Source organism: Prionailurus bengalensis, chromosome B1 (genome assembly GCF_016509475.1).
Source record: "Prionailurus bengalensis isolate Pbe53 chromosome B1, Fcat_Pben_1.1_paternal_pri, whole genome shotgun sequence".
Lineage (NCBI taxonomy): Eukaryota > Metazoa > Chordata > Mammalia > Carnivora > Felidae > Prionailurus > Prionailurus bengalensis.
Window position 1 is genome coordinate 134,136,236 of NC_057344.1, and position 16,644 is coordinate 134,152,879.

Genomic DNA, 16,644 nt, shown 5'->3' on the forward strand with positions numbered 1-16,644 from the left:
GGGCGGGCACCCGGCGGAGGTAACCATAAACCACACCTCCCAGAGTGCTGTGCGCGGGCCTCGGCGCGCGCTTCTCTCGCCGCGCCGGAGGCCGCCGTTCTCGGGGCTGAGCCGAGAGGAAGCCCGGCGCCCGCCAGGGCTCTACGGGGCCGCGCAGGAGGGCGCGCGTCCGTCGGGTGCTCGCGCGGGTCTAGTGCGGCGCCGCTAGGTGCTGCGGAGAGACGCTGGGTTGCGGTAGCCTGGTTGCGCGTCTGCTGCTTTAGCGAGGCCGGGAGGAACCGAGCGGAGGGACAAGCGGAGGACCGAGGTAACCGCTCTTCTTCCCCCTTCATTCCTTTCTTCCTTTGTGCGGTGCTGTGGGTTGACGCCGAGCCCTCCTTTAACCCAACCCTAAATATCGTTACGCCGCTCGAGCTTTCGCTTCTGGCTCCGGGATACTCCAGCCCTACCAAGCAGTAACTAAAACTCCACAGCTGAGAGGGCTTGGGGCCCATTAAACCTCTGCACGTTTTCTGTCGCTCTGGTTGGCGGGAGGAATGGGGTCGCATTTCCTCGAGGAGATCCTCAGCCTCTGGCTCTGTCATCCCCGTCGGTGGCCCCTTGGCTGTCTCCTCTCGGTCTTTCGAAGAAGAGACGGACAGGCAGGTGCTTGGTGGCGTGCAAGGAATGAACAGTAGCGGGGCGGCCGGCCGGGTTCGGGGCCCAGGGAGGGCGGCCGGCCTGTGGGTGCGCGGCAGGTGGGCTGTCTCCTGGCCCTGCGGCGTGGGGACTCGCAGCCCGCCGGGGACTGGCTCGCCGGAGGGGCTCGCTGCCCGTTGGGACTTGCTGGTACCGGGGGTGTGCTGCTCGCGTCAGATGTCCCTTCCGCGGGAGTATAGATCCTAATGGAAGAGTGCCTCCTGGTGTGACACCAGTAACCAAAGCCTCTTTCCGAACACGCAGCCGCTCCGTGGAGTTTGTTTTACTGCTCCACAACCAGCTCTTTCTTCCTTCCACTAAACTTGCTGATTTCTTCAGGGAGGGCGATTTGTCTACATAGTTGGGAGTTTTCTAGTCCGGGGTTTACCCTTTACTGGATTTGCACAGTCGTAGCGTTTGCGCTCCTGGGTATGAAAAGCATTTTACGTATTTTCCCACTTGGCAGTGTTGAATCCGATGACTTTACGTAGGAAGTTGAACCTTTCTCAGTAATTCCCTTTTATCCGTTTTAATAGCATAACTGTTTTTGGCCCTTTACCCTATGCTAATGTTACCGCCTTGGGAGGATACTTTCGGGAAAGCGTCTCGAAAAACCTGGGTTGACGAAAGTAGTTTATCTGCTGGTTGCATTTTTTCATTATTTTTGTTTTCTGTAAGTTGATAATTGACGTTTGCTGTTCTTTATTCTCAGTTTATGAGGAAACCCTTTCTCCATCTCCCTTGAATCCTGACTCTGGCAGAGGGTGGTCTTGGGAGAACAGGAGGACCTCTGCTTGGCGGTGGCTTTTTTCATTGGCTGCTGCTTTTCCTTTTCCTTCCTGAACTACAACTTTCAGTCCCTTTGTATATTGCCTTTTAAAATATCAAATAATAGGAACATAAATATAAAAAGGAATCTTAAGATAACTGTACTCACATATGTACTGTTTCGTATTAACATTTAAAACATTCTTTTAGTATTTGATAAGATTACTATTACTGTGGGGTTTTTTTAATGATAATATATTCTGTAATAATTGCACATTCTGTATTCTGGCAGGAAACTTAATTCACAGTCGGGGTAATTTTTACAAAACAGTATTTCCTCATTTGTTAAGAAAGCCAGGTAAATTTTGACACACCCACTGACTCCTTTTTCAAAACAGAGTTTATATTTAGGGCAGTTTTAGGTTCATAGCAAAATTAAGTAAGGTACAGATTTCCCATATACCTTCTGCCTCCATATGCCTCCTGCCCTGCTCCACATATGCACAGCCTCCCTCACTATCAAAATTGCCACGTGGGAATGGTAGTTTTGTTAGAAAAGATGAATCTACATTAACAGATCATTATCACCCAAAGTCTGTAGTTTAAATAGGATTCACTCTTGATGTTGTATATTCTATGGGGTTTAGACAAATAACACTTTTTTTTTTTTTAGAGAACTTTTAATTAAGAGTTGTAGAGAATGGAAATGAGTATTGTTATTGAAAAAAGATTACAAGGGTGGGCCCCTGGGTGGCTTGTGGGTTAAACGTGGGACTCTCTTGATCTCCATCTTGGTGGGATGGACCCCAACATGGGGCTCAGAGTTGACTTTGAAGAAGTCTGCTTGGGATTTTCTCCCCATGTCTCTGCTCCTCCCCTGCTTACACACACACTCTCTCTAAATAAATAATCCCCCCCCCCCAAAAGATTACAAGATATTTTGAACATCCTAAAAATTAATTTCAGTTAGTTTTTGTGTTTTAAAAAAATTGGGTGTTTAAACTTTTGGTTTCTTATGTTTAAATTTTCAACAAAGTTATTTGTTTTTGTATATTAAGAATTAAAGAGATGAATGAGAAGAAATTCTTCATAGAATAACAAAAATAATTATTTTCTTAGCTGTAAAAGGGGTATAAAATATTGTTATAATGTGAAATCATTTTATAAACTGTCATAATACACTATAATGTTTATTGATATCATTAGTTAGATGCTGTATTTTAAAATTCTGCCAATTCATCATATTTTCAGGTGAATACGGCTTAATACCATCAAACTTTTTTTTTTGTTTGTTTGGCAGAACATGAGAGTTTATTGTCTGGTTATGAATGATTTAGTTTGATGAGTCAGAGATAAAATTATGGAAGAGAGTCAAAAATGCCTTGGGAAAATTTCTACTTCATCTCTCTGGTTCTTAACCTAGATCTATGAGGGTGTCCATAAATAGTCTTCCCAGAGTCTGTGAACTCTGTGTATCTGTACTTTCTGGGGAAAAGACCCCTAGCTTTCAGTAGATGTTCAAAAGGTGTTCATGCCCCCCCCCCCTCCCCTGCCAACCAAAGGTTTTAAGAACTATTAGGATCGGTTATCTAGGCAGGCTTGTTTGCTAAACATTTTGTAGATTATTTTTAATATTAGGTTTTAAAATTTTTTTTTAAGAAAGGTAATCTTTGAAGCACCATGAGTGCCTGTTTTTCTTCCAGAACTAGTAGTTGATATTAATGATATACTATGTTCAAATAAATAATAGTGCTGCTGCTTATATATGGAGATGACACCACTGATTGGTCCATTGTTGTTAGGCAGATACTGCCCATTCCTCTCTTCCCTTAATGTTTATTATTTATTTTTGAAAGAGAGAGAGAGGGGGGTGCCTGGGTGGCTCAGTGGGTTGAGTGTCCAGCTTTGGCTCAGGTCATGATCTCACAGTTCATGGGATCGAGCCCTGCATCAGGCTCTGTGCTGACTGCTTGCTAAAAGCCTGGAGCCTGCTTCAGATTCCGTGTCTCCTTCTCTCTCTGCCCCTCCCCCACTCACGCTTTGTCTCACTCTGTTTCTCAAAAATAAATAAATGTAAAAAAAAAAAAAAAGAGAGAGAGAGAGAGACAGCACGAGCAGGGGAGAGGCAGAGAGAGAGGGAGACACAGAATCCAAAGCAGGCTCCAGGCTCTAGGCTCTGAGCTGTCAGCACAGAGCCAGACACAGGGCTTGGAATCCATGAACCGTGAGATCATGATTTAAGCTGAAGTTGGAACCTTAATGGACTGAGCCGCCTAGGCGCCCCTCCCCTCCACTCTTGATGGGCAATAGAATAGGTCCCAAGGAATGACACCCAAATACAATCCAGCATGTTAGAATCTTATTTTGAAATGCTTAAAGATAATTTGGTTTCCTTATTTTAAAATTTGAACATTTTTTCTTTTCTCTACAGAACACCAAATGCTAAAGAAAATTAAGTATTTTGTTTTCCAAACTAGATATTTGTTGTTATGTGATATTTCTTCTTGTATAGCACGGAGTGTAAAGTTTTATTAAATCCTAATTGATGGTTATTTTGACTTACAGTGTTGCTGGTTTGGAAAGAATTTGGGTATGATTTTTCAAGAAATTGGCCACCTGCTTATATAAATTAGATTATAATTTATAATTTTAGTTTATAACATTTAAAATTAATCTTATTTGCATTTGGGGAATTTTAGAGTTAGGTTAGAGTTCTAAGTTTGGGTTCATTCTTATAATAGAGTTTGGAAGTAAGCTATATCAAACTGCCCTATTTTTCTTTTTAGTATTAGGTTGCTGGGCTCTGAGGCTTTACCGTGTGAAGCCAACTTGTTTCTGGATCAGTTTCGAGTAGCATTCACAAGGCCTGAAGAGTAGGAAGTGAGTTAAGTGTTGCAGCACAAACTTAATAACAAATGTATGCAGCAGAGTAATATCTTTTTGTCTTTTTCCTTGAGATATTTTTTACTTTTCCTTTTGATATTGGTATTTTCATATGAACTGGAAAGCTTTTCGAAGTTCAGATTCTAAGTCAATTCTTGGGAATTTATAGAGTAGTGTAACAGAACTGTGTTTGACTCACCAGGTTTGCTTCTTAATAAAATTAATCTGAGAGGTTTAGATAAATCTCAAAGATCAATTAGAGGTGGATACTAGCATTTGCATAGTACTTTGCATGTACAAGGTAAGTCACTATGCTGCATCTTTAGTTATTTTAATGCAGAGGATTGCTTATTACTTTAATAATGAAAGTTTGAGTTAAATTAATTGGATCTAAAACAAAGGGGGATCATTTCAGTAAAAATTTTACCTATGGAAAAACTATCATTTTAAGATCAGTGATTTTATGTGTATTATCTTTGAACTTTAAAAAATTGAAAAACATTTCCTGTATGGGGAGATAATTATTAATTTTTTTTTTAACATTTATTTATTTTTGAGACAGAGAGAGACTGAGCATGAACAGGGGAGGGGTAGAGAGAGGGAGACACAGAATCAGAAGCAGGCTCCAGGCTCTGAGCCATCAGCCCAGAGCCCGACGCGGGGCTCGAACTCACAGACCGTGAGATCATGACCTGAGCTGAAGTTGGACGCTTAAAGTTGGACGCTTAACCTACTAAGCCACCCAGGCGCCCCCGGAGATAATTATTAATACCCCATTTTAGTTCTTATAATTTATATATACCATACAAAGATATAGTTAACGTCATCTTTGGCCTTGTGGTAAGACTTTTGGCTTTGTAGTCAGGCAAGCCTATGTTGAGTCCTTGGCATTGCCACTTAATAGCTTTGTGACCTTGGGTAGCTTTCTTAGCTTCTCTGAACTAATTTATCCACAACTGTCAGGTAGGAATAATACCTCTTTGGGTTGTCCCAAGGATTGAAATGAACAAATGTTACATATCTAGCTCAAATAATAGCAGTTACTTGTATAGTTTATGTGCTAGACAGTTTATTAACTCATTTAATTCTTATAACAGTCCTGTAAAGTTGGTACTGTTGTTTTCCACCTTTTTACAGATGAAGAAACTGAGGCTAATGAAAAGTTATATAACTAAACCAAGGCCATACAGCTAGTAAGTAGATAGTAAGCACTCAAAGCTGACTGTTGTCATTGAAAGAACAACAACAATAAGGAAGACTTAGGCTAATATAACCAGTCCTTATCTTTTTCTGTAATGAAAAATGCATCTGCATGTAGATTATTATAAAGCATGTTTTATTTGTTGGAAAAGATGTTGATTGGAGTATTGTGTTCCTGACTAAGGACTCGGGATCACATAATTTATAAAAGCAATAATGTTCATTTATTGAATGCCTATTGTAAACTAGATACAGGGTTAAACATTTTATATATTATTACTTCATTTAAACTTCACAACAAACTTAAAGCTGAGGTTCAGAATGATTTTATTTTATTTAAAAAAAATTGTTTTTAATGTTTATTTCTGAGACAGAGAGAGACAGAGCACGAGTGGGGAGGGGCAGAGAGAGAGGAGGACACAGAATCTGAAGCAGGCTCCAGGCTCTGAGCTGTCAGCACAGAGTCTGACGCAGGGCTTGAACTCACAGACTGCGAGATCATGACCTGAGCCGAAGTCGGATGCTCAACCCACTGAGCCACCCAGGCACCCCCAGAGTGATTTTAAGTGATGTGCCCAAGGCTAACAGCTAACAGAGAATCCCAAACTGATCATAAGGTCTGCTATTAATCATTAGTTTATGTGCCTTGTGTTAGCTATTGCTAACAGATTTTTTCTAAAAATCTAAGCAAGAGCTTAAGGAATTTCAAATACAAGAAAAGTACTCTCATAGTTTAGAAATAAACAGTGATTACCTAAAACTAGGGTCTTAGAGGCCAAACTCAGCTTATTCTCACTTTTGTAAATAAAGTTTTTATTGGAACACAGCCACACTTAGTTCCCTTATGTATTGTCTCTTGATGCTTTCATACTGTAATGGCATACTTGAGTGGTCATGAAAGAGACCGTATGGGCCACAAAGCCTAAAATATTGACTGTTTGGTCCTTTATGGAAAAAGATTGATGATCTGTGACCTGCCCAATCCTGTTCTTTTTATAAATGAAGAAACTGAGACTTGGGGAGATTAGGTAACTTACCCAAAATGTAGCTAGTTAAAATCCAATTATACTGATTAACTCACTGTTACTTCTGCTATATCATGCTACCTCTTTTTCTTTTTGTTTTTTAAAGTTTTAACTTATTTATTCATTTAAGTAATCTCTCTACCCAACATAGGGCTGGAACTCACAACCCTGAGATCAGGAATCACATGTTCTTCTGACTGAGCCAGCCAGGTGCCCCATGCTACCTCTTTTTAAGTTCTAAAAACAACTGTACCTTATGGTCATTATATGAGGGACTCTAAAGCATTGTAAAATGTTTATGACCTATAAGAATATTTCTTTTTAAAATTTATTTATTTTTGAGATTGAGAGAGAGAGTGCAGGGAAGGGACAGAGAGAGAGGGAGAGAGAGAATCTCAGGCAGACTCCACACTGTCAGTGTGGAGCCTGATGCAGGGCTCGAACCCACAAACTGTGAGATATGATCTGAGCTGAAATCAAGAGTTGGATATTTAACCAGCTGAGCCACCCAGGTGCCCTGACCCATAAGAATATTTAACCCAGTTAAAACAGGCATGCTAGCTGTGATAGTAAATATTTAGTCATTTCTTTTTTATTCTTAAAATTTGAAGAAATTTTGGGAATATGCTTTGTATGTCCCATGCCATAAATTTCTGTGGCCCACTTTCAACTTATGTTTCCTTATTTTCCTTCACAGATTTTTCTATAGTAAATAGAAATTTTTGTAATCATTCCTTAATTGATTCCGAAACAGCAATTGCAGTTGGAACCTATCTTGTAGTTGGAAATCTATCACATCTCCATATTTACAAAATAGAGATTGTACATCTTGCATACAGTTTTCTTTCCATTTACCTTTACATTATCCATGGAACCTTCCTTCCTTCCTTCCTTCCTTCCTTCCTTCCTTCCTTCCTTCCTTCTTCGTGTCCAGCACATAGCGCAGTGCAAAGCTTGAACTCATGACCCTGAGGTCAAGACCTGAGTTGAGATCAAGAGTTGGATGTTTAACTGACTGAGCCACCTGAGCACCCGTATCCATGGAATTAAAAAAATACATTTTGTAAAATCTTTATTTATTTTTGGGGGAGGGGGGGAGACAGAGTGTGAGCGGGGGAGGGGTAGGGAGAGAGGGGGACACAGAATCTAAAGCAGATTCCAGGCTCTGAGCTGTCACCACAAAGCCCCACGCAGGGCTCGAACTCATGAACCATGAGATCATGACCTGAGCTGAGGTTGAACGCCCAACTGACTGAGTCACCAAGATGCCCCTGGAATTTTTCTTTTTTTAATGTTTATTTATTTTTGAGAAAGAGAGTGTGAGCTGGGGAGGGGCAGAGACAGGGACAGAGGATCCGAATCAGGCTCTGCTGATAGCAGACAGCCCAATATGGGGCTTGAACCCACAAACAACGAGATCATGTCCTGAGCCGAAGATAGATTTAACTGACTGAGCCACCCAGGCTCCCCTTCATGGAATTTTTTAAGCATTGAGTTGATATGATCAGATTTGAATTAAGGAATGATAACGCAGCAGTAGGAAGGATGCACTGGTGAGAGAAGAGGCTTTGGGAGGTTGTCATCATAGCTGTGAGATGATGGGGCCTGTGACTAAAGTGGTGTTGCCAGAGAAGAAGGGCCAACATTATATGAGAGAAATTGAGGAAACATAATGTATGAAACTTGGTTATAATTAGGTAGAGTGGAGTGGGAACTTTGAATGCATGGGAGCTTTCGCATTCAGTGGGGAACCTTGATCATCTGGGATAGTTTGTGTTCTCCCTTAATATCCAGTACATCTCTTTACTGTTGACTTTACTACATTATTTTTATCATCTGTTTTTGTCCCATCTGGGTAATTCAGGCTCATTAATGGTAGGAATTATGTCATGTCTTATCCTTTTTCAAGGGGGACTTATTTAAAAATTTTTTTTTTTCAACGTTTTTATTTATTTTTGGGACAGAGAGAGACAGAGCATGAACGGGGGAGGGGCAGAGAGAGAGGGAGACACAGAATCGGAAACAGGCTCCAGGCTCTGAGCCATCAGCCCAGAGCCTGACGCAGGGCTCGAACTCACTGACGGCGAGATCGTGACCTGGCTGAAGTCGGACGCTTAACCAACTGCGCCACCCAGGCGCCCCAAGGGGGACTTATTTTAGATAACTTTTTAAAAGGTTAGATTACTTTTGTGCATATGTTTTTTAAAAGTTTTTTATTTAGTTTGAGAAAGAGCATGTGTGAGAGTATGAGCAGGGAGGGGCAGAGAGGAAGATGGAGAGAGCGAGAATTGCAAGCAGGCTCTGCATCCAGCTCAGCATGGGAGCCCAATGTGGGGCTCTATCTCACAACTGTGAGATCATGACCTGAGCTGAAATCAAGAGTCAGGTGCTTAAGCGACTGAGCCACCCAGGTGCTGCCAGGCTCACCTTGAATAGCACTGCTGTAAAGCACTTGGTTGTTGCTTTTCATATTCATCTTTGAATTTCCATAACCTGCAATATAACATGTGACTGGTTGACGAAATGAATAGGTTTCAAGGCAAATACATGGTGTTTCCCCTTAACACTGATAATATTTCTATTTTTATTGGAATTCCTTGAAATGTGATTTTAAAACCATGTGACTTGCATACACAGTATGTATATATATATATGTGTGTATGTATGTTGGTTCCTGTGCTCACCTTGTGAAAGTAAAAGGAAGTTTCCAAACTCCTAGAAGACTGATTCTTGTATAGCCATGGTAACAATTAGTCACTTGAACCAGTTTTAAACCTGCTTACTGAATACATGACAGTTCTTTGGAATTGTTGTTTTTAAGTCACTGTGATCAATCAATAACAACCTACCTTACTGAACAGGATTTTGCAAGCCAGCTAGTCAGTGGTAGCCCTTTTAGTAGCACTGCTTCTAAACCTCTAAAAATCCACCAATCCCTGAACTCCAGATTTCCTCCTAAACCCTATATAAGATTAGCAATCTGCTCTACTCAGGTCTGTGCCTGACCAACATAGCTCTCCCTAAGTAAGTAATTATTATCTAGCTTTGTGTTCTTTATTTTGATTGGCTATTGAGTGAGAAACATCTTTTCACAGTCAGAAACAAATTATTGGTAAATTTATTTTTTGGTAGGCTTTATATTTTTATTCAGATTGTCATTTATTAATTTAAGTACAACCCTGTGACCCCTATGACCTTCTTAAAACAATTTCTTTTAAAGTTTATTTATTTATTTTAAGAGAGACAGAGACTATGAGCAGGGGAGGGGCAGAGAGAGAGAGAGAGAGAGAGAGAGAGAGAGAGAGAGAGAGAGAGAATCCCAAGCATGCTCTGTGCTGGCAGCATTTGATGTGGGGCTCAAACTCATGAACCACGAGATCTTGACCTTAGTGTAAACCGAGAGTCGGATGCTCAACTGACTGAGTCACCCAGGCGCCCCACTCCTGTGACATTCTTAAACAAAACTAGTAATAGAGTCCCTACTTGAGAGAGTTCATACACATTACTCACATGCTTAGGTAAAAATTCAAGTTTTTAAAAAATATTTTTGTTTCTTTTACTACTTTATATTAGACTTTCTGACTATTATGACTATAATAAATTTTGTTAGCCAGTTCAAATAAGGGGGGGAATGATTATGATAGTGAAACAATACTAGATAGCTTTCTTAATAAAACAGACCCCAAAATAGGAACATCTTACAAAGTATTCAGTGTAGTAAAAACGTTGATCATAGACTCTGGAAATGACATTAGTATTTAACGAGCAGACTTTGATAACAATTGTACCTAATATGTGGTAATGCTAAGAAAAGCATTTTTTAAAGAAAAACATTTTTTTAAGTCACAGTAGTTAATTGTTAGGAGTCATGTGTATCTTGACCAAGTAGTAACTATTGAAACTGTAATCCAGTTTGTCAAAGCAGGGGCTTCTCTTTTAATTATTGGTTCAATATATTTTCTTTTGGACTGTTTTTTTTTATTAAATATAATTTATTGTCAAATTGGTTTCCATACAACACCCAGTGCTCATCCCAAACAGGTGCCTACCTCAATGCCCATCACCCACTTTCCCCTCTCCCCCACCCACATCAACCCTCAGTTTGTTCTTTGTACTTAAGAGTCTCTTATGGTTTGCCTCCCTCCCTCTCTGTAACTTTTTCCCTCCGCTTCCCCTCCCCTCTGGTCTTCTGTTAAGTTTCTCAGGATCCACATATGAGTGAAAACATATGGTATCTATCTTTCTCTGCCTGACTATTTCACTTAGCATAATACGTTCCAGTTCCATCCTCGTTGCTACAAATGGTCAGATTTCATTCTTTCTCATTGCCAAGTAGTATTCCATTGTATATATAAACCACATCTTCTTTATCCATTTGTCAGCTGATGGACATTTAGGCTCTTTCCATAATTTGGCTGTTGTTGAAAGTGCTGCTATAAACATTGGGGTACAAGTGCCCCTATGCATCAGCACTCCTGTATCCTTTGGGTAAAGTCCTAACAGTGCTATTGCTGGGTCATAGGGTAGATACATTTTTAATTTTTTGAAGAACCTCCACACTGCTTTCCAGAGCGGCTGCACCAGTTTGCATTCCCACCAAGAGTGCAAGAGGGTTCCTGTTTCTCCACATCCTCACCAGCATCTGTAGTCTTCTGATTTGTTCATTTTAGCCACTCTGACTGGCGTGAGGTGATATCTGAGTGTGGTTTTGATTTGTATTTCCCTAATGAGGAGTGACATTGAGCAATGTTTCATGTGTCTGTTGGCCATCTGGATGTCTTCTTTAGAAAAGTGTCTATTCATGTCTTCTACCCATTTCTTCACTGGATTATTTGTTTTTTGGATGTGGAGTTTGGTGAGTTCTTTATAGATTTTGGATACTAGCCCTTTATCCAATATGTCATTTGCAAATGTCTTTTCCCATTTCATTAGTTGCTTTTTAGTTTTGTTGATTCTGCAGTGCAGAAGCTTTTTGTCTTGATGAGGTCCCAATAGTTCATTTTTGCTTTTCATTCCCTTGCCTTTGGAGATGTGTCAAGTAAGAAATTGCTGTGGCTGAGGTCAGAGAGGTTTTTTTCCTGCTTTCTCCTCTAGGGTTTTGATGGTTTCCTATCTCACATTCAGGTTCTTCATCCATTTTGAATTTATTTTTGTGAATGGTGTAAGAAAGTGATCTAGTTTCATTCTTCTGCATGTTGCTGTCCAGTTCTCCCAGCACCATTTGTTAAAGAGACTGTCTTTTTTCCATTGGATACTCCTTCCTGCTTTGTCAAAGATTAGTTGGCCATACATTTGTGGGTCCAATTCTGGGTTCTCTATTCTATCCCATTGGTCTGTGTGTCTGTTTTTGTGCCAATACCATATTGTCTTGATGATTACAGCTTTGTAATAGAGGCTAAAGTCTGGGATTATGAGGCCTCCCACTTTGGTTTTCTTCTTCAGTATTACTTTGGCTATTTAGGGTCCTTTGTGGTTCCATACAAATTTTAGGATTGCTTGTTCTAGCTTTGAGAAGAATGCTGGTGCAATTTTGATAGGTATTGCATTGAATGTGTAGATTGCTTTGGGTAGTATTGACATTTTAAGAATATTCTTTCTTTCTTTTGGACTGTTTGATTCAAAATTTAAAATCTCTATTCTTTGCGGGGCGCCTGGGTGGCTCAATTGGTTAAGCATCTGACTTCAGCTCAGGTCATGATCTCATGGCTCGTGAGTTTGAGCCCCACGTCAGGCTCTGTACTTAACAGCTCAGCGCCTGGAACCTGCTTTGGATTCTGTGTCTCCCTATTTCTCTGTCCTTCCCCCTGCCCTGCTCACGCTCTGTCTCTCTCTCAAAAATAAATAAAAATTAAAAAAAAATAAAACCCTCTATTGTTTTTGTAAATAAAAAGGAAATAATGAATATAGCCTAGGATGTAATATTTTGTATCATCTAAAATCTTCACATAACTGAATTATAAAGAGTACAAAGTACAAAGTTACTTTAAAGAAGAATGAGTCTAGGCTTTCTAGAACAGGAGCTTGTGAAGATGCCCGGGTAGGAGGATTCTAAGTGCACCTCCTCCAATGGACACACCAAGGTACAACTAAATAATGTGCAACTTACTCTGAAAATGACCTGAAGACTAACAGAAGAGCTGTTTCACAGCTGAAGACATATAGAAAAAGCCCCATTGACTAAGGTAGGGAGGGACAGAGATGTGGCTGGGAACAAAACCCCTGTACAGGGAGAGGGATCTCACAGGTCTGGAGGTCCTCCCTGGGAAGTGAAGGGATCAAGCCCCATATTGGGTACCCCACAGGAGACCTGTGCTGGGAAAATGAGCCTCAATAACATCTGGCTTTGAAAATAACCACAGCTTAACTCTAGGAGAGTTAGAGTGCTATAGGAAATGGAGACTCTGCTTAAAGGGCCCCCACACTATATCACTCTCTCTGAGACCCAGCACAGAGGCAGCACCTTGAAAAGTACCTGGCTTATATGTGGAAGAGATTTGTTGACTAATTTTAGAGCACATGCTAGAGAGGCTGAGACCTGTAGGAACTTTCTCTAGGAATAAGTGCTGGCAGGCATCATTTTTCTTGCCCTTCTTCAGCCTAACTGGCCCAAAGCTGATGGGAGCCAGTTCTGATACTCTCCATCTACCCTGTTAGTACTGCTCCCCCACCCAGCATTCTTTCGTGGATCGGACCTCAAAGCAACTCTTATCCTGCCATACCCAACAGACAGCCTTGGTGTCCCCTTTCCCTCTAAAGCAATTGCTACCCCATCATACCCAGCAGGCAGCTCCTCCCAGTGACTCCTGCCCCAGGTGGGAGCAACCTTGCCCATCAGCACTCTGCAACAGTTACGGCTAGGCCTCTCAGCCAGCTGCACCAGGGGTTAATCCCACCCACCAGCATGCCCATAATAGCTGCATCTGGGTCATTTAGCCAGCTGTGCTAGGGGCCAGCCCTGCCATCAGTGTGCCCATGGTAGTTGAGGCTGGTCATTGCAGTCATCCTGGGTGGGTGCCAGCCCCATCAACCAGTGTACTTGCTGCAGTCATGGCCCAGTTACAGTAAGAGGGCACATGCAGTCCACACAGGGGATTTCCCTGGAGCACCTGGTTCTGGTGACCAGGGAAGTATTGTGCTGCTGGGCTGCATAGGAAATCCTCTACACAAGGCTGCTACTTTCAAGACCAGGAGACTTATCTGACCCATTTGACATAGAAACAGTCAAATGACAGGAGGAGAGAGAAGACTATGTTCCAAATAAAAGAATATGATAAAACCTCAGTGAAAGAAGTAAATGAAACAGATAAGCAACTTACTCGATACAGAGTTCAAAGTAATCGTCATAAACATGTTTGCAAGACTTGAGAGAATAGATGAACTGAGTGAGAATTTCCACAAAGAGAAAATTAAAAAAAAAATCAGACCTGAAGTATATAATAACTGAAATGAAGAATACATTAAAGGGAATCAATAGCAGATTAGAAGATGCAGAAGAATGGATCAGTGATCTGGAAGGTGAGAGAGTGGAAATCAAGCTGAACAGCAAAAGGAAAAAAAACGTTTACAGAAATCAGGATTGGTTAAGAGACTTCTGGAACAATATCATACATACTAACATTTGCATTATAGGGACCCCAGAAAGCAAAGGGAAAAAGGGGCAGAGAATTTATTTGTAGAAATGATGGCTGAAAACTTCCCTAACCTAAAGAAGGAAACAGACATCCAGGTCCAGGAAGTTCCTAGACTCGATGAATCCAAAGAAATCTACACCAAGATACATACTAATTAAAATGCTAGAAATTAGAGGTGCCTGGCTGGCTCGGTTAAGCCTGTGACTTTGGCTCAGGTCATGATCTTGTAGTTCATGGGTTTGAGCCCTGTGTTGGGCTCTGTGCTGACAGCTCAGAGCCTGGAGCCTGCTTTGGATTCTGTGTCTCTCTCTCTGCCCTTTTTCTGCTTGTGTGCTCTCTGTCTCTCAAAAATAAACAAACTTTAAAAAATTATAAAATGTTAAAAATTGGAGATTCTTAAAAGTAGCAAAAGAAAAGCAACTAGTTATATACAGGGGAAACCTCCTAAGGCCATTAGTTGAGTTTTCAGCAGAAACTTTGATGACTTTAAGGGAGAGGCATGATATATTCAAAGTGCTGAAAGGAAAAAACCTACAACCAAGAATACTCTACCCAGCAAGATCATTCAGAGTTGAAGGAGAGTTAAAAGAATTTCTCAGAAAAACAAAAGTTGGAATTCATCATCATTAAATAGAATTTACAGGAAATTTTAAAGGGACTTCAAGTGGAAAAGAAAAGGCCAAATTAGAAATTAGAAGATCATGAAAGGGAAAAATTTCACTGGTAAAGGCAAACATACAGTAAAGGTAGTAGACCAATCACTTAAAATGCTAGTATGAAGGTTAAAAGATAAAAGTATTAAAATTAGTTGTATCTACAGTAATCAAGAGATAACACAAAATTAAAAGATGTAAAATATAACATGAGCATAAAATATGGAAGGAGGAGTAAAAATGTAGTGCTTTTAGAATGGATTAAAACTTAAGTGACAAAATATACTGCCATATACAGAGAATGTTAAATATGAACTTCATGGTAACCACAAAATCAAAGCCCTATAATGGTTACACAAAAGATAAGGGATTCCAGTCATACAACTAGAGAAAGTCATCATATCACAAGGGAAGAGAGCAAAAGAAGACTAGAACAGAGAAGAACTATAAAAACAACCAGAAAACAACGAAACAAGTACCTACCATATCAGTAGTTACTTTAAATGTGAATGAAATAAATGTCCCATAAAAAGACATAGGGTGACTGAATGCTTAATGAATCAAGACCCATCTTGCTTAGACTCAGACCTAAAGACACATATAGACTGAAAGTGAAAGGATGCAAAAAGATACTACATGTAAAAAAAAAGACATTACCTGTAAATGGAAGTGAAAGAAAAGCTGGTGTAGCAATTCTTATATTAGACAAAATAGATTTTAAAACAAAGAGTATAACAAAAGACAGAAGGGCATTACAAAATGATAGAGATCAATCTAGTAAGAAGATATAACAATTTAAATATCTATGCACCCAATATATAAAGCAAATATTAACAGACATAAATGGAGAAGTTGACAGTAATACAGTAATAGTAGGGAACTTTAAAACCCCACTCATATCAGTGGACAGATCATCCAGATCAGGAAACAATGGGTTTGAACTATAAATCAGATGGTCTTAACAGATCTATATACAACATTCTATCCAAAAAGAGTAGAGTGCACATGGAACATTTTCCAGGATAGATCATGTTAGGCTACAAAACAAGTCTCAGTACATTTAAGAAGCAAGCATCTTTTCTCATCACAACAGTATGAAACTAGAAATCAATACAAGAAAAAAAAAACCTGGAAAAAAACACAAATATGGAAGTTGAACAACATGCTACTGAACAACTAGTGGGTCAATGAAGAAATCAAAGAGGAAATAAATACGTGGAAACAAATGAGAATGGAAACACTCTGGTGTGTGGCAAAGGCTTACCTCAAGAAACAAGAAAAATCTCAAACAATTTAACCTTATGCTCTAAAGGAACTAGAAAAAGAACAAAGCCCAAAATTAGTGGAAGGAAAAAGGTAACAAAGATTGGAGCAGAAATAAAATGCTCTTAAAAAATGGCAGAAATGAACAATGAAACTGAGAACTGGTTGTTTGAAAACAAAATTGATAAACCTTTAGCCAGGCTTATCAAGAAGAAAAAAAGGACTTAAATATATAAAATTAGAAATGAAAGAGAGTTACTATCAATACCACAGAAATATAAAGGATTATAATAGACTACTGTGAAAAATGATATGCCAACAAATTGGACAACTTAGATGAAATGGATAAATTTCTAGAAACATAGTCTTCCAAGACTGAATTAAGAAGAAATAGGGGCGCTTGGGTGGCTCAGTTGGTTCAGCGTCCGACTTCAGCTCAGGTCACGATCTCAAGGTTCGTGAGTTCGAGCCCCACGTCGGGCTCTGGGCTGATGGCTCAGAGCCTGGAGTCTGCTTCTGATTCTGTGTCTCCCTCTCTCTCTG

General features: G+C 40.1%; 1 protein-coding gene across 2 annotated transcripts in view; it reads left to right on the plus strand.

Moving 5' to 3' along the window:
• The first annotated feature begins 201 nt into the window (after positions 1-201).
• Positions 202-16,644, plus strand: part of KLHL8 (kelch like family member 8) — a 79,862-nt gene continuing 63,419 nt past the window's right edge. For both annotated transcript variants that reach the window (XM_043572226.1, XM_043572227.1), the window contains exon 1: positions 202-307. The gene's annotated coding sequence lies outside the window, so the exon portion shown is untranslated. The remainder of the gene's footprint in view (positions 308-16,644) is intronic.